Source organism: Scyliorhinus canicula, chromosome 31 (genome assembly GCF_902713615.1).
Source record: "Scyliorhinus canicula chromosome 31, sScyCan1.1, whole genome shotgun sequence".
NCBI classification, from domain to species: domain Eukaryota; kingdom Metazoa; phylum Chordata; class Chondrichthyes; order Carcharhiniformes; family Scyliorhinidae; genus Scyliorhinus; species Scyliorhinus canicula.
The window spans coordinates 11,332,749-11,356,841 of record NC_052176.1 but is presented as its reverse complement, the minus strand read 5'-3'; the positions used below and the strand labels follow the sequence as shown (position 1 = coordinate 11,356,841).

General features: G+C 45.5%; 5 non-coding genes across 5 annotated transcripts; 2 read left to right on the top strand and 3 right to left on the bottom strand.

Annotated features, from left to right (window-relative positions):
• Positions 1-3,032: 3,032 nt before the first annotated feature.
• trnas-aga lies at positions 3,033-3,114 on the bottom strand. The gene has a single exon. It is a non-coding gene; the product is annotated as a tRNA-Ser (tRNA).
• Positions 3,115-4,491: 1,377 nt separating this feature from the next.
• trnas-aga lies at positions 4,492-4,573 on the bottom strand. Its single transcript has one exon. It is a non-coding gene; the product is annotated as a tRNA-Ser (tRNA).
• Positions 4,574-9,287: 4,714 nt separating this feature from the next.
• On the bottom strand, positions 9,288-9,369 carry trnas-aga. Its single transcript has one exon. It is a non-coding gene; the product is annotated as a tRNA-Ser (tRNA).
• A 6,269-nt stretch (positions 9,370-15,638) lies between these two features.
• trnal-cag lies at positions 15,639-15,722 on the top strand. The gene has a single exon. It is a non-coding gene; the product is annotated as a tRNA-Leu (tRNA).
• Positions 15,723-22,836: 7,114 nt separating this feature from the next.
• trnap-agg lies at positions 22,837-22,927 on the top strand. Its single transcript is given in 2 exon segments — positions 22,837-22,872; positions 22,892-22,927. It is a non-coding gene; the product is annotated as a tRNA-Pro (tRNA).
• The last annotated feature ends 1,166 nt before the right edge of the window (positions 22,928-24,093 follow it).

Genomic DNA, 24,093 nt, shown 5'->3' with positions numbered 1-24,093 from the left:
CTGAATATTGTTGATTTCGAGCATGATGTAATCCAATACCTGCAACAACTACGTTGAAAATGTGCGTTCTTCTCCGAGATTATCATGAAGAGTTTGCATTCTTCTATCATTTGTCGCATCCATTCTGCAATTTAGATTTGTGGAGATATGAAAAAAGAATATGTGAATTCCATCGGTTAGAAATAAATAAATTGACATGTGCATGCAGAATACAGACTGGGAATACAGTGCAGAGTGGATGCAGAGGCAGTCAGTAAAGATGTGCGCACAGCCCGTGGAGGAGCAACGGGATTGGAGACCCTTGGGACGGAGTCATTCGCTATCAGTGGAAATATCCGATAACTAGTTTATAGCTCTCCACTTCGAGGCTGTCATATCAGAGGAGACATCCACACCTCCAGCTCAATATCGGGGGAAATCTCTCTAACGTGCTGCGTAAATTAATGGTAACATAGATTCCCTACCGGGCAGAATGAGGGCATTCAATCCATCAAGTCTGCACCGAACCTCCGAAGGAGCACCACACCTGTCCTATGCATGGCCGACCCCATAACTCTAACTAATGTTTGGAAAATAAGGGGCAATTAAACATGGCCCATCCACCCAACCTGCAGATGGTTGGACTGTGGGAGGAATCCGTTGCAGTACCGAGGCCCCACTGCCGGATCGCTTCCCATTCTATTGATCCATTAGCCTCTGATTTGAGCACCAAAGTAATATCCAGGCATGTAACACATTACTTGGCTGCTGGGCACAACTCCAGGCACAGGTTTTCTGTCATCTTTTCACAGCTTTCCTGTGAGCTTTTCAGAGACAACTCCACTGTTCACTTTCTGACTCACATCTTGCGGCAGTTTCGTCAAACCAGCCCCTCCACCCGCCCACCAGGGTCTCAGGTAATTTAAGTGTTTCTCTGGAATTCGCAAGAAGAGGATCACAGTGTCTGTGAGGGCATATATGGGTTTAATCCACACTCACATACAGACTGATAATGAGGGAATGACACACAAACACAATGTGCTGTTCAGGTGAATTTTCTTGACTTGAGGTTTACATGAGAAACATCTTGCACTAAATCATTCTGTGAGTCTTTCTGGTGGATGAACTGATGATGCTCGGAGTTCTCAGGGTTTACTCATTGATCCTTATAACAGTTGATACAGTTTTAATTTTGACTTGTTCTCGTGCAGAGGATGGTAATACATGTCCGTGAGCAGCCACATTTGTGATTGATGCTCCAAAAACCTTCACGGCTCACGGAGTGAAGAATATTATCTTCATGGGAAATGACCAAGTTCGGCAGGTGGAGCTCTCTCTTGTATTTTCTGGGATCTGGGTGACAGCGGATCATGAAAACTGAAAAAGAGTTGCCGCCGTTGGCCGCGCGGCCGAATCGATAAGGTTTCTGACTTCGATGATATCAGTAGGTTGCAAATTCGCGTCTTGCTTTATACCGAAATCCAGTGGATCTTGCTGAAGTTTTCCCTCGTCAGCTCAATATTCCGCCTTTCCTTCCAAACATTGCACGGCTTTTCTCAGAATGTATTTCCTTGTTATTTAGTTCTATAATTCTCTTTCCTCTTCGTACTTTGTTTGCCTCCGAACAAATTCACAATATATGTTTAATCCGGATAAAGTATTGATGCTCCCAACTAGAACAAAATGCTTTGTCTCAATCGATTCAATAAAATCCTGTGGAGGGAATTCCTTTCTCCTCAGGAATGAGCTGAATGAGCTGAATTACCTGTTTGTTTGTTCACGGGGATGAAAGCTTGTCACCGCTTGGCTTCATTCTTGCTTTTTGATTGTGATTTTACATGCAGATGTTATTTTTTAAATAGTTTCAAATCTTTCTCTCGTGGCAGCGGCCTGTGGAGCAAATGGCTGTGGCCCCAGCAGACTATTCAATCCCTGACTAACTGATTGGTAAATGTTTCACATACATATTTCTCGCTACGATTTTCGAGATTGCCAAACATGATTGTATTTTTCATCTGTTCTTTGGTTTGTCAAGTTAAACACGTGTCTGCTGAGTTTTATCTTCTTCACCGGAATGCAAATATTTTCTTGTTTTTAAAAAATTACTTCTGGGGTCCACTTTCTCCGCCCCCATTTCAGAAACAAACAATCCAAACTTCTGGCTGCCATGGGAACCCGCTAAGGTTAGTAACGTAACAACATGTAATTTTATTGACTTGTCAGAGACACCACAGTAAATACGCCTCTCCTTCCCGAAATGCACCCAACTGTACGCAATGTGGTGGTCAGACTCAAGTGAGTCATGCGGTGAAGTTCCTGTGCCGTTTTGCCCACTCCTGACAACATGTAGATCCGCTGATTTCTTAAAACCTGGCGACCAATGACTTGTGAGAAACAACAATGGGGGGCACAGCAGCACAGTGGTTAGCACTGTTGCTTCACAGCGCTAGGGTCCCGAGTTTCATTCCCCGCTGGGTCACTGTGAGGAGTCTGCACGTTCTCCCCGTGTCTGCGTGGGTTTCCGCCGTGTGCTCAGGATCCCTCCCACAATCCCCGAAAGTCGTGCTATTATATGAATTGGACATTCAGAAATCTCCCTCATTGAACCCGAACAGGCGCCGGAGTGTGGCGACTCGGATTATTCCCACTAACTTTGTTACAGTGTTAATGTTATCCTACTTGTGACATCAAGAAAAAGTATTATTATCTATTCCCTAGTTCAGCAGCTATTCAAGGCTTATTCTCTGTCCGCTATCTGCGGAGCATTTCAGCGATGCCAACACTTGAGAAGAATCGGGTGCAATACCGAGGTCACACTGCCGGCTGCCTTTCTATTCTATTCACCCATTAGTTTCCGATTTCACCAATAAGGTGTCATCCAGGCATTTTGCTCATTTGTCGGCGGGATCAGCGGCCGTGAAGAACCGGAGTGAGGCATTGCTGTCAGACATTTTACCATGAACATTTTTTTCAACAGGTTTCACAGCACTTCGTGTCAAGCACAACGCATAACAAAAAAAACTTGCGGGAATTTGGACGAGAAAAGAACGATACGTAGTCAGCAGGGTTCGAACCTGCGCGGGGAAACCCCAATGGATTTCTAGTCCATCGCCTTAACCACTCGGCCATGACTACATGCGCCACCACTGTAAAATTACACTTACTGCTGATAAAATAATCCTCAAAAATGTACTGCCGCAATTTTGAGTTCTTGTGCTGCATATTAAAGTGTGTCAGCATTCTGATGTTTATCTGACTCGGCATTAACATTGAATCGTATTTAATCGGGCAGGGTTTTACTCAGCCTTTCCTTCTGCTTTTCAATCAGGTCAAAATACATTTATACACAAAGGAGATCAATGCAAATAGATTGCGAGATGGCAGAGATAAACCCTGCCCGATTAAATACGATTCAATGTTAATGCCGAGTCAGATAAACATCAGAATGCTGCCACACTTTAATATTCAACACTATCACGCAAATACGCACAAAATTCAATTGCAAACATCGCAATAGGAATCATAAATGTTGTTTTATTTAGAGCATGATATAATCCAATACCTGCAATAGTCATGTTGAAGATGCCATCGGAGTGCCTTCTTCTGCGGAAGGAACACGAAGAGTTTATATTGTTCTATCGTTAGCCCGCATCCATTCTGCAATATAGATTTGACGAGCTATAAAGAAAGAATATGAGAATTGCAACCGGTAGAATGAAATAAACTGATATGTGCATGTAGAATACCGTCTGAGAATGCGATAAACAGTAGATACAGAGGCAGTCAGGAAAGATGGACGGAGTTACACAAAAACCTTACGTTGCAAACACCTGTGGTAAATTGGTGTATTTTGCAGAAGGTGGGAAACGATGGACGGTGGAGGAGCAAGGCGATTGGAGATACTCGATACGGAGTCATTCACCGTCAGTGGAAATATCCGATAACTAGTTGCTAGTTCTCATCATATGGCTGTCATATCAGAGGAGACATCAATTCCTCCAGCTCAATGTCTGGACAAATTCCTCCAATGCGCTGCTGGAATTAATGGAAACATAGATTCCCTTCCGTGAAGAATGAGGGCATTCAGTCCATCATGTCTGCATTGACCCTCCGAAGGAGCCCCATATCTGGGCCCTATCCATGCCCGACCCCATATCTCTAGCTAATGCTTGGAAATTAAGGGTAAAGTAAACATGGTCAAACCACCTAACCTGCAGATGGTTGGACTGTGCGAAGAATCGTGTGCAATACCGAAGTCCCCCTGCCGGCTGGCGTCCTATTCGATTAATCCATTAGTTTCCGATTTCACCAATAAGGTGACATCCAGGCATTTTGCTCATTTGGAGACCGTGCTCATTTGCTCAGCTGCCGTGAAGAACCGGAGGGAGGCATTGCTGTCAGACATTTTTTCCATGAACATTTTTTCAACAGGTTTCACAGCAATTCGTGGAATGCACAACTCAAACAAAGAAACTTGCGTGAATTTGGAATTTGCACGAGAAAAGAAAGACACGTAATCAGCAGGATTCGAACCTGGGCGGGGAAACCCCAATGGATTTCTAGTCCATCGCCTTAACCACTCGGCCATGACTACATGTGCTGCTTTATGCAAAATGACACTTACTGCTGGTAAAACAATCCTCAAAAAAGTACTGCCTCAATTTTGAGTTCTGGTGCTGCATTTTAAAGTGGGTCAGCGTTCTGATGGATATATGACTCGGCATTAACATTGAATTGTATTTAATCGGGCAGGGGTTTACTCAGCCTTTCCTGCTGTCTTTCAATCACGTCAAAATACTTTTATTCACAAAGGAGATCAATGCAAATAGATTGCGAGATGACATAGGTAATCACACAATTATTCAGCACTATCACGCAAATACGCACAACATTAAATTGCAAACATCGCAATAGGAATCATAAATGTTGTTTTATTTAGAGCATAATATCATCCAATACCTGCAACAGTTATGTTGTAGATGCCATCGGAGTGCCTTCTTCTGTCGGAAGAACACGAAGAGTTTATATTGTTCTATCATTTGCCCGCATCCTTTCTGCAATATAGATTTGACGAGCTATAAAGAAAGAACATGAGAATTGCAACGGGTAGAATGAAATAAACTGATATGTGTATGTAGAATACAGTCTGATAATGCGATAAACAGTAGATGCAGAGGCAGTCAGGAAAGATGTACGGAGTTTCACAAAAGCCTTACGTTGCAACCACAAGTGGGGAAATTGGTGTATTTTTCAGATGGTGAGAAACGATGGACCATAGAGGAGCAAGGCAATTGGAGATGCTCGATACGGAGTCATACACCGTCAGTGGAAATATCCGACAACTAGTTTCTAGTTCCCATCAGCCCGGCTGTCATATCAGAGCAGACATTCATTCCTCCAGCTCAATGTCTGGACAAATTCCTCCAATGCGCTGCTGGAATTAATGGAGACATAGATTCCATGCAGGGATGGTGCAGGAGGGAGGGTTTCAGATTGCTGGACAATTGGGGCTCATTCTGGGGTAGGTGGGACCTCTACAAACGGGATGGTTTACACCTGGACCAGAGGGATACTAATATCATGGGCGGGGGGGGGGGGGGGGGGGGGGGGGGTAGGGGGGTTGCCGATGCTCTTCGGGAGGGTTTAAACTAGTTCAGCAGGGAATTGGGAACCTGAATTGTAGCTCCAGTATACAAGAAGCTGAGAGTACTGAGGTCATGAGTAATGTTTCAAAGTTGCAAGAGTGTACCGGCAGGAAGGAAGGTGTTTTAAATTGTGTCTACTTCAATGCCAGGAGCATCCGGAATAAGGTGGGTGAGCTTGGTTAATACCTGGGTCTCCGATGTTGTGGCCATTTCGGAGACATGGATAGAGCAGGGACTGGAATGGTTGTTGCCGGTACCGGGGTTTAGATATTTCAGTAAGCTCAGGGAAGGTGATAAGAGAGGGGAGGGGTGGCATTGTTAGTCAAGGACAGTATTACGGTGGCTGAGAGGACATTTGATGAGGACTCGAATACTGAGGTAGTATGGGGTGAGTTAAGAAACATGAAAGGAGAGGTCACCCTGTTAGGGCTTTTCTATAGGCCTCCGAAAAGTTCCAGAGATGTAGAGGAAAGGATTGCAAAGATGATTGTGGATAGGAGCGGAAGTAACAGGGTATTTGTTATGGGGACTTTAACTTTCCAAATATTGACTGGAAACACAATAGTTCGAGGACTTTATATGGGTCCGCTTTTGTCCAATCTGTGCAGGAGGGTTCCTGCTGCAGTACGTAGATAGCGCAAAGAGAGGCGATGCCGTATTGGATTTGGTACTGGGTAATGAACCAGGGCAGATGTTAGATTTGGAGGTAGGTGAGCACTTTGGTGATAGTGACCATAATTCGATTACGTTTACCTTAGCGATGGAAAGAGATAGGTATATACCGCAGGGCAAGAGTTATAGCTGGGGGAAAGGCAATTATGATGCGATGAGGCAAGACTTAGGATGCATTGGCTGGAAAGGAAAACTGCAGGGGGTGGGCACAATAGAAATGTGGAGCATGTTCAAGGAACAGCTAATGCGTGTCCTTGATAAGTATGTACCTGTTTGGCAGAGAGGAAGTGGTCGAGCGAGGGAACCATGGTTTACTAAAGTGGTTGAAACACTTGTCAAGAGGCAGAAGGAGGCTTATGTAAAGATGAGAGGTGATGGTTCAGTTAGGGCGCTTGAGAGTTACAAGTTAGCTAGGAAGGCTCTAAAGAGAGAGCTAAGAAGAGCCAGGCGAGGACATAAGACGTCATTGGCAGGTAGGATCAAGGTTAACACTAAAGCTTTCTCTAGATATGTCAGGAATAATAGAATGACTAAGGTAAGAGTAGGGCCAGTCAAGGGCTGGAGTAGGAAGTTGTGCGTGGAGTCCGAGGAGATAGGATAGGTGCTAAATGAGTATTTGTCGTCTGTATCCACACAGGAAAAAAAAACAAAGTTGTCGAGGAGAATACTGAGATACAGGCTACTAGACTAGAAGGGCTTGAGATTCATAAGGAGGAGGTGTTAGCGAATCTGGAAAATGTGAAAATAGATAAGTCCCCTGGGCCGGATAGGATTTATCCTAGAATTCTCTGGGAAGCTAGGGAGGAGATTGCTGAGCCTTTGGCTTTGATATTTAAGTCACCTTTGTCGACAGCAATAGTGCCAGAAGACGGGAAGATAGCAAATGTGTTCCCCCTGTTCAAGAAGGGGAGTAGAGATAACCCCGGTAACTATAGACTAGGGAGCCTTACTTCTTTTGTGGGAAAAGTCTTGGTAAGGTTTATAAGAGATAGGATGCATAATCATCTGGAAAGCAATAATTTGATTAGAGATAGTCAACATGGTTTTGTGAAGGGTAGGTCGTGCCTCACAAACTTCATTGAGTCCTTCGAGAAGGTGACCAAACAGGTGGATGAGGGTAAAGCAGTTGATGTGGTGTATATGGATTTCAGTAAAGCGTTTGAAAATGTTCCCCATGGTAGGCTATTGCAGAAAACACGGAGGCATGGGATTCAGGGTGATTTAGCAGTTTGGATCAGAAATTGGCTAGCTGGAAGAAGACAAAGGGTGGTGGTTGATGGGAAATGTTCAGACTGGTGTCCAGATACTAGTGGTGTACCACAAGGTTCTGTTTTGGGGCCGCTGCTGTTTGTCATTCTTATAAATGACCTGGAGGAGAGTGTAGAAGGATGGGTGAGTAAATTTGCAGATGACACTAAAGTCGCTGGAGTTGTGGACAGTGCAGAAGGATGTTACAAGTTACAGAGGGACATAGATAAGCTGCAGAGCTGGGCTGACAGGTGGCAAATGGAGTTTAATGCAGCAAAGTGTGAGGTGATTCATTGTGGGAGGAATAACATGAAGACAGAGTACTGGGCTAATGGTAAGATTCGTGGTAGTGTGGACGAGCACAGACATCTCGGTGTCAATGTCCATAGATCCCTGAAAGTTGCCACCCAGGTTGCGAGAGTTGTTAAGAAGGCGTACGGTGTGTTAGCTTTTATTGGTAGAGGAATTGAGTTTCGGAGCCATGAGGTCATGTTGCAGTTGTAAAAAACTTTTGCGCGGCTGCATTTGGAGTATTGCATGCACTTCTGGTCGCCACATTATAGGAAGGATGTGGAAGCATTAGAAAGGGTACAGCGGAGATTTACAAGGATGTTGCATAGTATTGAGGGAAGATCGTATGAGGAAAGGCAAAAGGACTTGACGCGGTTTTCATTAGAGAGAAGAAGGTAAAGAGGTGACTTAATTGATTCATACAAGATGATCAGAGGATTAGATAGGGTGGACATTGACAGCCTTTTTCCTCGGATGGTGATGTCCAGCACGAGGGGACATCGCTTTAAATTGAGGGGAGATATACATAGGACAGATGCCAGAGGTAGGTTCTTTACTCAGAGAGTAGTAAGGGAATGTCCTATCTGCAACAGTAGTGGACTCGCCAACACTAAACACATTCAAATGGTCAATGAAATGAAATGGAAATCGCTTATTGTCATGAGTCAGCTTCAATGAAGTTACTGAAAAAATCCCCCAATCGCCACATTCGGGCACCTTTCCTGGGAGGCTGGTACGGGAATCGAACCATGCTGCTGGCCTGCTTGGTAAGCCAAGTATTTAGCTGAGTGAGCTAAACCAGTGCCTAAATCGCTTATTGTCACGAGTCGGCTTCAATGCAGTTGCCGTGAAAAGCCCCTAGACGACACATTCGGGCGTCTGTCCGGGGAGGTTGGTACGGGAATTGAACCGTGCTGCTGGCTTGCCTTGGACTGCATTCAAAGCCAGAGATTTAGCTCAGTGCGCTAAACAGCAACTTAGATAGGCATTGGACGATAAGAGAATAGTGCAAAGGGTCTTTAGAGGGGTTTCATAGGACGGCGCAACATCGAGGGCCGAAGGGCCTGTACTTCTCTGTCATGTTCTATGTTCTCTGTTCTATATCTCTAGCTAATGCTTGGAAATTAAGGGTAAAGTAAACATGGTCAAACCACCTAACCTGCAGATGGTTGGACTGTGCGAAGAATCGGGTGCAATACCGAGGTCCCCCTGCCGGCTGTCCTCCTCTTCTATTCATCCATGAGTTTCCCATTTCACCAATAAGGTGACATCCAGGCATTTTGCTCATTTGGAGATGGGATCAGCGGCCGTGAAGAACCGGAGGGAGGATTTTCTGTCAGATATTTTGCCATGAACATTTTTTTTAACAGGTTTCACAGCACTTCGTGTCAGGCACAACTCATCACAAAGAAACTTGCGTGAATTTGGAATTTGCACGAGAATAGAAAAACACGTAGCCAGCAGGATTCGAACCTGCGCGGGGAAACCCCAATGGATTTCTAGTCCATCGCCATAACCACTCGGCCATGACTACATGTGCCGTGCTATGCAAAATGACACTTACTGCTGATAAAACAATCCTCAAAAATGTACTGCCGTATTTTGGGTTATTGTGCTGCATGTTAAATTATTTCAGCATTCTGATGCTTATCTGACTCGGCATTAACATTGAATCGTATTTAATCGGGCAGGGTTTTACTCAACGTTTCATTATGTTTTACAATCACGTCAAAATACATTTATACACAAGGGAGGTCAATGCAAATAGATTGCGAGATAAACACACAATTATTCAGCACTATCAAGCTGATACGCACAGAATTCAATTGCAAACATCGCAATAGGAATCATAAATGTTGTATTATTTAGTGCGTGATATAATCCAATACCTGCAACAGTTATGTTGAAAATGCGATCGGAGTGCCTTCTGCTGCGGGAGGAGCACGAACAGTTTATCTTGTTCTATCATTTGCTCGCATCCTTTCTGAAATATAGATTTGACGAGTTATAAAGAAAGACAATTAGAATGTTTGGGGCTTAACCGCTCCTTGACACCTGTTCTTCGGCTACCCACAGTGCAGTCGAGGTGACTCAGTTGACCTCTTCCAGAATCCTCCTCTGCCTCCTCAACTGAATGAATTTTCCCCGGTGTGTCCGATGTTCGGCTACTTGTCTGTGAAAGCAACACCGGAAGCAGCGGGGGAGAGAGATTTCAATCGCCAGGATGCAACTCTCCAATTGGATACTTCACGTTGCTCAGATCTTACACTCTCGTTTCGAGAATCAGAGAATGGTGACAGTTCGGGGTGAGTCCATTCCACCCATCGTGTCCATGTCAGTCATGTCAGAGCTGGCATGTAGTCCCGTGATTAAAACAGAAAATGCTGGAAAATCTCAACAGGCTGGCAGCAGCTGTGGAGAGGGAAACAGAGAATGGGAAGCAGGGTCATCCTGGGGTTTGGGACTGGAACTGTTTTTCTCTTTCCACAGATGTTGCCAGAACAGCCGAGTTATCCAACCTTTTCTATTGTTCTTTCAGGATTTTATAAGAATCTTCATTGCGGCATTGCCCTTCTGTTCGACGCTTTTATTTACGAAGACTGGTCCCGTATGTCTATTGTTCTGTTCGCAGTGGTGGCCAACAAAACAGAAAGAACCAAATTGACCCAATGATCCAGAAAACAAAAGCGAGGGACAAAAAAGAGTTTCTTTTGATGTTACTTGAACAACCAAACCAAATTCAACAGGAATTAAGGAGCCCATTGAGTTGATAAACGCACCGCCTTCGATGGCTCGGCCACCCTGAGGTGTTGCCGCTAAAAAAAACATGCTCCGTGCACAAATCGTTTTCAATACGGTCTTCATTTTCATTTCTTTTCAAACAAGATATGCTTTTCCTACTTTTGAACCCCAGCCAGAGTCCTGTATCTGAGTACCATCCTTGTCCAAGCCGCTGGGGGTTAAGGAGCTATTCATTGTTGCATTGAACAGTTTCCCTCAATCAACAAGGACCGAATTTTCGCTCTACCTGATCCTCACACGAAGATATTGAGAGTCTACGATCTGAGCGACGTGAAGTATCCAATTGGAGAGTTGTATCCTGGCGACTGGAATCTCTCTGCACAGCTGCTTCCGGTGCTGCTTTCACAGACAAGTAGCCGAAGAACCCCTCAAGTGTCGAAACAGGTAACGTTATCCAGTAATACCCCACAGAGGAGCAATATAGATAATACTGAAATCCAGTAATACCTCACAGGGGGCCAATAAGGAAATAAAGCTTTCTCTATTTACAACAAGGGAAGACGAATTTTACGCGGAGACTTGGGATCAATATTAATTCCTCAACCAGAGTCACTGAAGCAGATTATCGAGTCTTTAACTGACCCTTTGGGGTCTTGCTGTGCGTATTTGAGCAGAAATCTCATGTCCTGGGAACAAATATTTTCCTTTGGAAGGGGGATATTGAATCTTCCTGAGGTTGACAATCTAGGCGGAGAAATTTAACCTCGTGGAAGAAAACTCAACATCAGGAGTGGTATTTAGAACCTACGCCTCCAGAGAAGACTGCGACCTGAACACAGCGCCTTAGACCGCTCAGCCATCCTGACGCGTTGTCGTCGGAGTTAAGATTCGTGAACAAATCGACTTAAATTCTATCTTCATCTCATTTCATTTCAAACAAGACATGCTTTTCCTACTTTTGAACCCCAGCTCGAGTCCTGTACCTGATGCCATCCTTGTCCAAGCCGCTAGGGGTTACGGAGCTTCTCATTGCTGCATTGATCATTTTGCTCCAATCAACAAGGACCAAATTCCCGCTCTTTCTGATCCTCACAGGAAGATATTGAGAGTCTAAGATCTGAGCGACGTGAAGTATCCAATTGCAGAGTTACATTCTGGCGACTGGAATATCTTTCCACAGCTGCTTCCGGTGCTGCTTTCACAGACAAGAAGCCGAAGAAGCCCTCCAGTGTACAAACAGGAGAACGCTCATCAATTAAAGGCGGCAAAAGAGTGTTTGAGAGAAGTCAACTTAGTCAAGACAACTTTACTGTGGGTAGCTGAAGAACAGGTGTCAAAGGGGTGGATGAGACTGAAAACAAAACTTTGATACCAATAAAATACAATTTGCGGGCAGCACGGTAGCACTGTGGATAGCACAATCGCTTCACAGCTCCAGGGTCCCATGTTCGATTCCGCCTTGGGTCACTGTCTGTGCGTAGTCTGCACATTCTCCCCGTGTGAGCGTGGTTTTCCTCCCACAGTCCAAAGATGTGCAAGTTAGGTGGATTGGATATGGTAAATTGACCTTAGTGTTGGGTGGGGTTACTGGGTTATGGGGATAGGGTCGAGGTGTTAACATTGGGTGCGGCGTTTTTTCCAGGAGCCGCGTTCAGATCCCAGTCTCCTCTGGAGCCGTGGGTTCGAATCCTACTCCCGATATTGAGTTTTGTTCCACGAGGTTAGATTTCTCCGGCTAGATTTTCAACCTCAGGAAGATCCAAAATCTACCTTTCAAAGGCAAAGCTTTGTTCTCAGGGCATGTGATTGCTGCTTAAATACGCACAGCAAGACCCGACAGGCGAAAACCCAGTTAATGACATGATATTCTCCTTCAGTGACTCTGGTTGAGGAATTAATATTGATCCCAGGACTTCGGGTGAAATTCGACTTCTCTTGTTGTAAATCGTCTGGCTGGTTGGATTGTTCACATCCGTCCGAGAGGGGATGTTGGGAACTAGGTTTCTATTGTGATTTATTGTTCGATAATTATTTATTTCCTTATTATGAACCATTCACGGACATCAGTATGTATCTACATTGCTCCTCTGTGGGGTACGACTGGATAACGTTTACAATCCAAATTTGACAAAGGGTCACCTTGACTCGAAACGTTAATTGTTTTCTCTCCCTACACATGCTGTCAGACCTGCTGAGACTTTAAAACATTTTATCTGTGGTTCCCTATTTGTGAGCTTTACAATGTTGAAATGTGTAATACTGTCTCTTTCATTCCTGGGACGAATGTCGGGATGAGCCTGCAAGAAAGCTTCTGATCGGTATTTGCTGCAAAGCAAACAGGAACGTGAGTTATGATTACTTTTGATGAGAGGGAGAATGTAAATAGACGAGAATAGCCCCGTTTCCTCGACCTCGGTGTAACGGCCCAGCACGCTTCCGCTGCGGCACTCTGCTCCCTTAACCAGGAGCTGCGACATCACTGCCCTGCGGTAGCCAGACAACTATTCACTTTCTCATTTGTTCTTTCAGCAAGAACACATGTTTGAGCAGACTGATTCTGGTCAGCATAGTTCAGATATTTTATTTTCGTGCTGAATGGTTGTTCTGTGAAGGTGATGTGATTTCTACTGTGACGTTGCTCTGATGGGAAAGTGGGGAGTGACTGGAATCACCTTCATAGAAGGAAGTTCGGGGCGGCAGTTTCACATCTCTGGCACCATTGATCAACCTGTTACTGATTTCTTCAAACTTTGCCTCAAGTCCGACCCGGGGAAAATTAATCGCGAGCAGAGTGGCGCAGCGGAAGCTGGGCCCATAACCCAGACGTCGGTGGATCGAAACCATCCTCTGCTACTTATTTTCTCATTCACACCAAAATCAAACAAGTTGCTGTCGCCCAAGAGCACATTAGCCTTTTCCTTTATTATTATCAAACTTTTGCTATCTGGCTGATCCACTCTTTGAGACTTCTTGAGCTACCCACAGTACAGTCCAGATGACTCAGTTGACTTCTCCCAGAACACTCTTCTGCCGCCTCTACTGGATTAACGTCCTCCTGTTTGGACACTGGAGGGGTTCTTCGGCTACTTGTCTGTGAATGCAGCAAGAAAGCAGCTGTGGAGAGACAATCCAGTCGCCAGGTTGCAACGCTCCAATTGGATACCGCATATTGCTCGGATCATAGACTCTCAATACCTTCTTGTGTGGACGAGGTCGGGCGGTAATTCGGTCCTTGTTCATTGGAGCAAACTGATCAATGCAGCAACAAAACGCTCCTTAAGCCCCTGCTGCTTGGATAAGGATGGCACTCAGATACAGGACTCTTTCTGTGGTTCACAAATAATAAAAGCACATGTAGTTTCTAATCAAATGACGATGAAGATAGAATTAAAGTCGAGTTTTGGGCGGAGCGTACCTTCCTCCGCGCAATGTCTGGGTGGTTGAGCATTCTAAGACGCTGCGTTGAGATCGCAGTCATTTCTGGAAGCGTGGGTTCGATACCACTCCAGACATCGACTTTCCCTCCACGAGATTACAGTTCTCCAGCAAAATGTTCAATCCCAGAAAGATCCAATACCACCCATTCAATGCGGAAGCGGTGGCTTCAGGACATGAGATTACTGCTACATTTCGCACAGCAAAAACCAACAGGTAAAACTAGTTAATTACTGCGTAATCGGCACAGTGACTCTGGCTGAGGAATAAATATTGATTCCTGAAGTCGGAGGAAAAATCGTCTTCTCTTGTTGTAAAAAGTGTGGCTGGTTGGATTGTTCACAACCGTACATGAGGGGAAGGTGGGAGCAGGGTTTCTATTGTGATTTATTACTCGACAATGCTTTATTTCCTTATTGGCCCCCTGTGAGGTATTACTGGAAAACGTTGTCTATCTATTTTGTCCGTGTGCGGGGTCCTACTGGAACGCGCTTCAGTCCCGCTTAGACAACGGGTCACCTGGACTCGAAACGATAGCTCTTTTTTCTCCACAGTTGCTGCCAGACATGTTGATATTTACATCATGTTCTCTGTGGTTCCCTGTTTGTGACCATTACAATATGTCATGCTGTCTCCTTCATTCCTGGTACAAATGTCGGGATGAGACTTCAATAAATATTCTGATAGGTATTTGCTGCAAAGTAAACAGGGACGTGCGTTATGTTTACTTGAGGTGTGAGGGAGAATGTAAATAGCAGAGAATAGCCCCGTTTCCTCGACCTCGGGCTAATGGCCTAGCACGCTTCCGCTGCGGCACTCTGTTCCTGAAACCAGGAGTTACCACATCACTGCCCTGCGGTAGCCAGACAACTATTCACTTCTTCATTTGTTTTTTCAACAAGAGCACACGTTTGAGCACACTGATTCTGGTCAGCATAGTTCAGATATTTTACTTTCGTGCTGAATGATTGTTCTGTAAAGGCGATGTTATTTCTTCTGTGACGTTGTTCTGATGGGAAAGTGGGGAGTGACTGGAATCACCTTCATAGAAGGAAGTTCGGAGTGGCAGCTTCATCTCACATTGATCAACCTGTTACTGATTTCTTCAAACTTTGCCTCAAGTACGACTACGGAGGGCATCAATCACAAGCAGAGTGGCGCAGCGGAAGCGTGCTGTGCACATAACCAGGAACTAACTAAGTTGACTTCTCCCAAACTCTCTTCTGCCGCCTCCACTGGATGAATGTTCTCCTGTTTGGGTATTGGTGGGGTTCTTCGGCTGCTTGTCTGTGAAAGCAGCACCGGAAGCAGCTGTAAAGAGAGATTCCAGTCGCCAGAATACAACTCTCCAATTGGATACTTCACGTCGCTCAGATCTTAGACTCTCAATATCTTCCTGTTAGGATCAGAAAGCGCGGGAATTTGGTCCTTGTTGATTGGAGCAACGTGATCAATGCAGCAATGAGAAGCTCCTTACGCACAGCAGCTTGGACAAGGATGGCACTCAGATGCAGGACTCTGGCTGGGGTTCAAAAGTAGGAAAAGCATCTCTTGTTGGAAGTGAAATGACGATGAGGATAGAATTTAAGTCGATTTGTGCACGGATCTTAGTTTCAACGACAGCGCGTCAGGATGGCCGAGCGGTCTAAGGGGCTGCGTTCAGGTCGCAGTCTCCTCTGGAGACGTGGGTTCGAAATCCCACTCCTGATATTGAGTCTTCTTCCACGAGGTTATATTTCTCCGGCTAGATTTTCATCCTCAGGAAGATCCAAAATCTCCCTTTCAAAGGCAAAGCTTTGTTCTCAGGACGTGAGATTTCTGCTCAAATACGCACACAAAGACACCAAAGCCCAGCTAATGACTCGATAATCTGCTTCAGTGACTCTGGTTGAAGAATTAATATTGGACCCAGGACTCCGAGTAATATTCGTCTTCTCTTGTTGTCAATAGTCTGGCTGGTTGGATTGTTCACATCCGTCCTAGATGGGAAGTTGGGAACTCGGTTTCTATTGTCATTTGTTGCTCGATAAAGCTTTATTTCCTTCTTGTCCCCTCTGAAGTATTACTGGATATCAGTATATATCTATATTGCTCCTCTGTGGGGTATTAATGGATAACGTTTCGAGTCAGGCTTTGACAAAGGGTCACCTGAACTCGGGACGTTCGCTCTTTTCTCTCCCTACAGATGCTGTCAGACCTGCTGACATTTTAAAGCATTTTCTCTGTGGTTCTCTATTTGTGAGCTGTACGATGTTGTCATGTGTCATGCTGTCTCATTCATTCCCGGGACCAATGTCAGGATGAGACTGCAAGAAATATTCTGATAGGTATTTGCTGCAAAGCAAACAGGAATGTGCGTCATGTTTACTTTTGGTGTGAGGGAGAATGTAAAGAGCAGAGAATAGCCTCGATTCCTCGACCTCGGGGTAATGGCCCAGCACGCTTCCGCTGCGGCACTCTGTTCCTGAAACCAGGAGCTACAACATCACTGCCCTGCGGTAGACAGGAAACTATTCACTTCCTCATTTGTTCTTTCAGCAAGAACACACGTTTGAGCAGACTGATTCTGGTCAGCATAGTTCAGATATGTTACTGTCGTACTGAATGGTTGTTCTGTGAAGGTGATGTGATTTCTTCTTTGACATTGTTCTGATGGAAAAGTTAGGAGTGACTGGAATCACCTTCACAGAAGGAAGTTCGGGGCGGCACATTCAGCTCCCTGTGAACATTGAGCGACCTATTACTGATTTCTTCAAAATTTGCCTGACGTCCGGCCACACGGAGAGTTAACCAGCAACAGAGTGGCGCAGCGGAAGCGTGCTGGGTCCATAACCCAGAGGTGGATGTAACGAAACCATCCTCTGCTATTTATTTTCTCACTCCCACCAAAAGCAAACAAGTCGCTTTTGCCCAGCAGAACATCCGCCTTCTTCTTTATTGATATCAAAGTTTTGCTTTCAGTCTGATCCCCCCTTTGACACCTGTTCTTCAGCTACCCACAGTACAGTTGAGGTGACTAAGTTGACTTCTCCCAATCACTCTTTTGCCGCCTCCACTGGATGAGCGTTCTCCTGTTTGGACACTGGAGCAGGTTTTCGGCTACTTGTCTGTGAAAGCAGCACCGGAAGCAGCTGTGGAGAGATTCCAGTCGCCAGAATGTAACTCTCCAATTGGATACTTCACGCCGCTCAGAACTTAGACTCTCAATAACTTCGTGTGAGGAGCAGATGGAGCGGAAATTCGATCCTTGTTGATTGGAGCAAACCAGGAGTTACGACGTCACTGTCCTGCGGTAGCCAGACAACTATTCACTTCTTCATTTGTTCTTTCAGCAAGAACACACGTTTGAACAGACTGATTCTGGTCAGCATAGTTCAGATATTTTACTTTCGTGCTGAATGGCTGTTCTGTGCAGGTGAAGTGATTTCGTCTGTGACGTTGTTCTGATGGAAAAGTTGGGAGTAACTGGAATCATCTTCACAGAAGGAAGTTCGGGGCGGCAGTTTCACCTCTCTGGGAATATTGATCGACCTGTTACTGCTTTCTTCAAAATTTGCCTCACGTCCGGTCCCGCAAAGATTCAACTACGAGAAGAGTGGCGCAGCGGAAGCGTGCTGGGCCCATAACCTAGGAATCGATGGATCCAAACCATCTTTTACTATTTATTTTCTCACTCACACCAAAAGCAAACAATTCGCTTTTACCCAGCAGAACATCTGCCTTCTTCTTTATTAGTATCAAAGTTTGACTTTCAGTCCGATCCGCCCTTTGACACCTGTTCTTCAGCTACCCACAGTACAGTCGATGTGACGAAGTTGACTTCTCGCAGAACTCTCTTTTGCCGCCTCTACTGGTAAAACGTTCTCCTGTTTGGACACTGGAGGGGTTCTTTGGCTACTTGTCTGTCAAAGCAGCACCGGAAGCAGCTGTGGAGAGAGATTCCAGTCGCCAGAATGTAACTCTCCAATTGCATACTTCACGTCGCTCAGATCTCAAACTCTCAATATCTTCTGGTGAGGAACAGGTGGAGCGGGAATTCGGTCCTTGTTGATTGAGGGAAATTGATCAATGCAGCAATGAAAAGCTCCTTAACCCCCAGCGGCTTTGACAACGCTGGCACTCAGATACAGGACTCTGGCTGGGGTTCAAAAATAGGAAAAGCATACCTTGTTTGAAATGAAATGACGATGAATTTAGACGTGGAGATGCCGGCGTTGGACTGGGGTGAGCACAGTAAAAAGTCTTACAACACCAGGTTAAAGCCCAACAGGTTTGTTTCAAACATGAGCTTTCGGAGCGCAGCTCCTTCCTCAGGTGAATGGCGAGGTATGTTCCAGAAACATTTATATAGACAAAGTCAGAGATGCTGGACAATGCTTGGAATGCGAGCATTTTCAGGTAATCAAATCATTACAGATCCAGGGAGAGGGATAATCACAGGTTAAAGACGTGTGAATTGTCTCAAGCCAGACCGGTTGGTGGGATTTTTCAAGTCCAGGACAGATGGTGGGGGGTGGATGTAATGCAACATGAATCCAAGATCCCTGTTGAGGCCGCACTCATGCGTGCGGAACTTAGCTATAAGTTTTTGCTCGGCAATTCTGCGTTGTCGCATTTCCTGAAGACCGCCTTGGAGAATGCTTACCCGGAGATCAGAGGCTGAATGACCTTGACTGCTGAAGTGTTCCCTGACTGGAAGGGAACATTCCTGCCTGGTGATTGTCGCACGATGCCCGTTCATTCGTTGTCGCAGTGTCTGCATGGTCTCGCCAATGTACCACGCTTCAGGACATCCTTTCCTGCAGCGTTAGAGGGAGACTACATTGGTCGAGTCGCACAAATATGTGCCGCGTACCTGGTGGGTGGTGTTACCATGTGTAATGGTGGTATCCAAGTCGATGATCTGGCATGTCTTGCAGAGATTGCCCTGGCTGGGTTGTGTGGTGTCGTGGACGCTTTTCTGAAGGCTGGGTAATTTGCTGCAAACAATGGTTTATTTGAGGTTGCGCGGTTGTTTGAAGTCCAGTAGTGGGGGTTTGGGGATGACCTTGGCAAGATGTTCATCTTCATTGATGATGTGTTTAAGGCTGCGAAGAAGATGTCGTAGTTTCTCCGCCCCAGGAAAGTACTGGATGACGAAAGGTACTCTGTCAGTGGTGTCCCGCGTTTGTCTTCTGAGGACGTCGGTACGGTTTTTTGCTGTGGCACGTTGGCACTGTCGATCGATGAGTCGAGCGCCATATCCCGTTCGTACGAGAGCATCTTTCAGTATCTGTAGGTGTCTGTTACGCTCCTCCTCGTCTGAGCAGATCCTGTCTCTACGGAGTGCTTGCCCATAGGGGATGGCTTCTTTAATGTGTTTCGGGTGAAAGCTGGAGATGTGGAGCATCGTGAGGTTGTCTGTGGGCTTGCGGTAAAGTGAAGTGCTAAGGTGACCGTCCTTGATGGAAATGAATGTGTCCAAGAATGTAACAGAATTTGGAGGATAGTCCATGGTGAGTCTGATGGTGGGATGGAATTTATTAATCTCATCGTGTAGTTGTTTCAGTGATTCTTCGCTGTGGGTCCAAAGGAACAAAATGTCATCGATGTGTCTGGTGTATTAACATCGGTTGCAGGTCCTGAGTGGTGAGGAAGTCTTGTTCAAACGTGTGCATGAAGATGTTGCAATGAGGAATTAATAATCACCCAGGACTCCGGATAAATGTCCTCTTCTCTTCTTGGAAATAGTCTGGCTGGTTGGATTGGCGAGGTTTAGAATGATTTAGAACAGTGCAGCACAGAACAGGCCCTTCGGCCCTCGATGTTGTGCCGAGCAATGATCACCCTACTCAAACTCACGTATCCACCCTATACCCGTAACCCAACAACCCTGGAGCTGTGAAGCATTGATGCTAACCACTATGCTACCGTGCTGCCCCTAAGGTGACGAAGTTGAATTCACCCAGAATCCTTTTCCGTCTCCTGTCCTGGATGAATTTCCTCCTGTTTGGACACGGGAGGAGTTATTTGTCTACTTGTCTGTGAAAGCAGCACCAGAAGCAGCTGTGGAGAGAGTTTCCAGTCGACAGGATGCATCAATTGGATCCATCACGCCGCTCAGATCTCAGACTCTCAATACCTTCGTATGAGGAACAGGTCGGCGTCAGTTACGTCTTTGTTAAATTGAGCAAACAGGAAAAGCACATCTAGTTTGAAATGAAATGGCGATGAAGAAAGAATTTAAATGGATTTGTGCCCGTATCATATCCTTTGCCGTAACGCGTCAGGATGGCCGAGCGGTCGAAAGCGCAGCGTTAAGGTCGCAGCTTCCTCTGGACGCGTGGGTTCAAATCCCATTTGTGTAATTCACTTTTCCTCAACGAGGTTAAGTTTCTCCAGCAAAATACTCAACTCCAGGGAGATCCAACACCTCTCATTCAATGGGGAATCAGAGGTTTCAGGCCATGAGATTCCAGCTGGAATCCGCACAGCAAGATCCCACAGGCAGAAGCCCAGTTCAAGTCTGAATGGCCTGTTCAGTGACTCTGGTTGAGGAATTAATATTGATCCCAGGACACCGGGTAAAATGTATCTTCTTTTGGTGTAAATAGCCTGGCTGGTTGGATTGTCGAGGTGACTCAGTTGACCTCTCCCAGAATCCTCTGCTGTCCCCTGTCCTGCAGGAACGTCCTCCTGTTTGCACACAAGAGGGGTTATTCGGCTACTAGTCTGTGAAAGCAGCACCAGAAGCAGTTGTGGAGAGATATTCCAGTCACCACGATGCAACTGTCTAATTGGATCCATCACGCCGCTCAGGTCTTAGTCTCTCAATACCTTCGTGTGAGGAACAGGTAGGCGGCTGTTCGGTCTTTGATGATTGGAGCAATCTGATCAATGTAGCAATGAAAAGCTCCTTAATCCCCAGAGGCTTAGAGAAGGTTGGCACTCTGATACAGGACTCTAGCTGGGGTTCAAAAATAGGAAAGGCACATTTAGTTTCAAATGAAAGGACAATGAAGATATAATTTGTTGCACCTGATGATCGTGAGTGATGTACGGTGGACATTGTGAACTTACTGGCCAGAAACTTCCGAACTCTATTTTTGTTTTAGTGGACAGCTACAATCCACGTGTTTATTCTCGTGCACAGCAATGAATAAAAGTGAATCAGTGCTGAGCAGATTCTAACATCCCAGACCTCCAGTTTGTTCCTATTGAGAACCCCGTCCTCGATGGAAGCTTTTTCTCTAAGAATTGGACCACCGCCGCCTGGGAATACGGCAGCAATACCTCCAAGATCTGATCTGTAACAAAATCACAGACTAATGCAATGTCCCCTTGTGACAGACCCTTCTACTGAAGGGTACAGGTGCTCCCTATCCGCCCTGTCTATACTTATCATAATCTAGTACGCCTCGATCAGATCACCCCTCAGTCATCTCTGTTCCTGCAAGAGAGAAAAAAAAAACAAGCCTATTAAACGTCTCTTTATATCTTAAGTGTTCCATCCCCAGCAAAATCCGGCTGAATCATATCTGCACCCCATTCAGTTCAGTCACATATTTCCTGTCATGTGGTGACCAGAATTGCACACGGTACTCCAGCTGTGGCCTCACCAACATTCTATACAACTCCAACATGACCTGTCTGCTTTTGTTATCCATGCCCCGATTGATAAAGAAAAATATCTCAGATGCCTTTTCCAGCACCCTATTAACCTGCCCTTCTGCCTGCAGAGATCTATGGACAAACAGTCCAAGGTCCCTTTGTTCCTCTGGACTTCCCAGTTTCAGGCCATTCACATGAATCCAATAATAATATAATATTCTTTATTGTCACAAAGAGGCTTATCTTAACACTGCAATGAAGTTACTGCAAAAATCCCCGACCAAAGGCATCATATCTTATTTTTCAGCGTTAAATTCCATCAGCCACTTTTCTGCCCATTTGACCATCCAGTCCATATCTTCCTGTATCTCAAGACCCTCAACCTCACTGTAAGCTTGACACTCAGTGAAAGGATTTCATCCTCCTCTCGGAATCTGATCACCACCTCAACCCTAACATTCAGCTTGTGTGGGCAGACAAGACAACTTCCTTCCCGCAGCCCCCCAGCACAGACTGGATAATATCCCAAACTCGTCTCCTGCTATTGTCACATTGCACCCCCACCTTGTTTCTCTTCACAAAACTTCAGGAATTTCTGACCAAACCTTCAGACCGTTGATTTGCTCTTCAACCAACACCTTGTCCCTGATTAATTCCATCTTGGGAAGAGGGGTTCGACATTCCGAGGTACTCTGCAGACATCTGGTTGCTGGGGATGGACCAAAGGAGACCGACAACCTGAAAGAAAGCCTCTCTCACAGCCCTGTGAGCATGGCTCCATTAGTCGGTACAGTCAGTACCTGCAGAATAGATAACAATGGAGAGAAGTGTGAGCAATTTCAGCGTCACAATTCTCTGGACGTAGAGGATTCAAAATAAAATATTTTTGAAAACACTGAACAGATTCTCTGGGAGCAGCACTCAAGTCAAAGGGGAAAATCCAATGGATTTCTAGTGGAAAGATTTAACAACTGGACGATGACAGCTGAAATCAGTCCTCGCGTTCCAATCTCTGTCGATATTCCAGTGAATTGAAACCTGCAAAAGGCATACTTTTCGACTAGAAATCCAACACATTTCCCACTGTTATGGAAGTTGTCAATCGCACAGATGGTCAAACGGAATATGGCTGGGATGAGATTTTAATCCATATTTTTCTTTGGGGAACAGACACTTTCACGCACTAAATTACAGAGTGTGACGATGTTCAGCTAATCACAAAGCGCAGCAGTTCGGCTCGTTGGTCTAGGGGTATGATTCTCGCGTAGGGACTTTCATTTGCGGTAAAATGCGAGAGGTCCCGGGTTCAAATCCCGGACGAGCCCAGTTTTTGGGGTTGGGGTGGATCTTTCCAGGATCCGGGGATCTTTCCAAGTGCCGGTGCAGACTTGATGGGCCGAATGACATCCTTCTGCCCTGTAAATTCTATAATTGTATGAACACTGGTAATACTTTAGGTATCTGTGAAAAGAGAAATAATTAACATTTCACATCCTGACCTTTCATTGCAATGACCTGTTTCTCTCCCCACAGAAGCTGCCGGATCAGCTGAATATTTCCAGCATTTTCTGTCTTTGTTTCAGATTTGCAGCATCCGCAGTATTTTGTTTTTGGGTCAAAGGACAATGAGTTGCCTTTCCTGCTCTGAGGGTTATTGCAGATCTCTCTGGCTGTGGCTGTCGCTGATTCGGCCAAACATTTAAAATCTAACATTAATTGCCCTTGAGAATGGGGGGGGGGGGGGGGGGGGCGGGGGGGGGTGTGATTCTGGAACCGCTGCAAGTCCATATGGTGTATGTACACACACAGTGCTGTTGGGGAGGTGTTCCAGGTTTGGATGGTGCCTCGCGGAGGAAAAGTCAATGTCAGGAGTGGAATTCGAACCCTGACCTCCAGAGGAAACTGCGCCCTGATCGCGGCTGTCCTGACATATTCGAAAGATGAGGTGCGATTAGGACGAAATCGGGTACTCTTTCCGAGGGTCGGTACCGACTCGATGGGCCGAATGGCCACCGTCTACACTGAAGGCATTCTATTATTATTTGAACAGGGTGAAAATGGCAGCATCAGGACACAAGGACAAGCTAAGGTCGCAGACCAGAGTAAGTGGCCTATGTAATGACACATAGAACATGAAAAATAATTAGATAAATACATTTGTTGTGGACTGGTGCCTTCTGCTGGCTGAACGGGAGCCGTGTGACACGGACACTTTCATTCAGGAGCATTTTAAATTGGAGTGAAATAACTTACGCAAAGTAAGTATTTGTTACGAAACAGTTTATCAAGTTAATCTAAAGAACCAAAAGGACAGAAATCTAACGGGTGAGCGATGGTGGTATAGTGGTGAGCATAGCTGCCTTCCAAGCAGTTGATCGGGGTTCAATTTCCAGCCATCGCAAAAACAAATTGGAAATTTCTGCCCCACTTCCTCAGTAAGATAAACAACTTCTCGCTCAGAATTTATGCGCAGGTCCGGCGGGGAATGAAA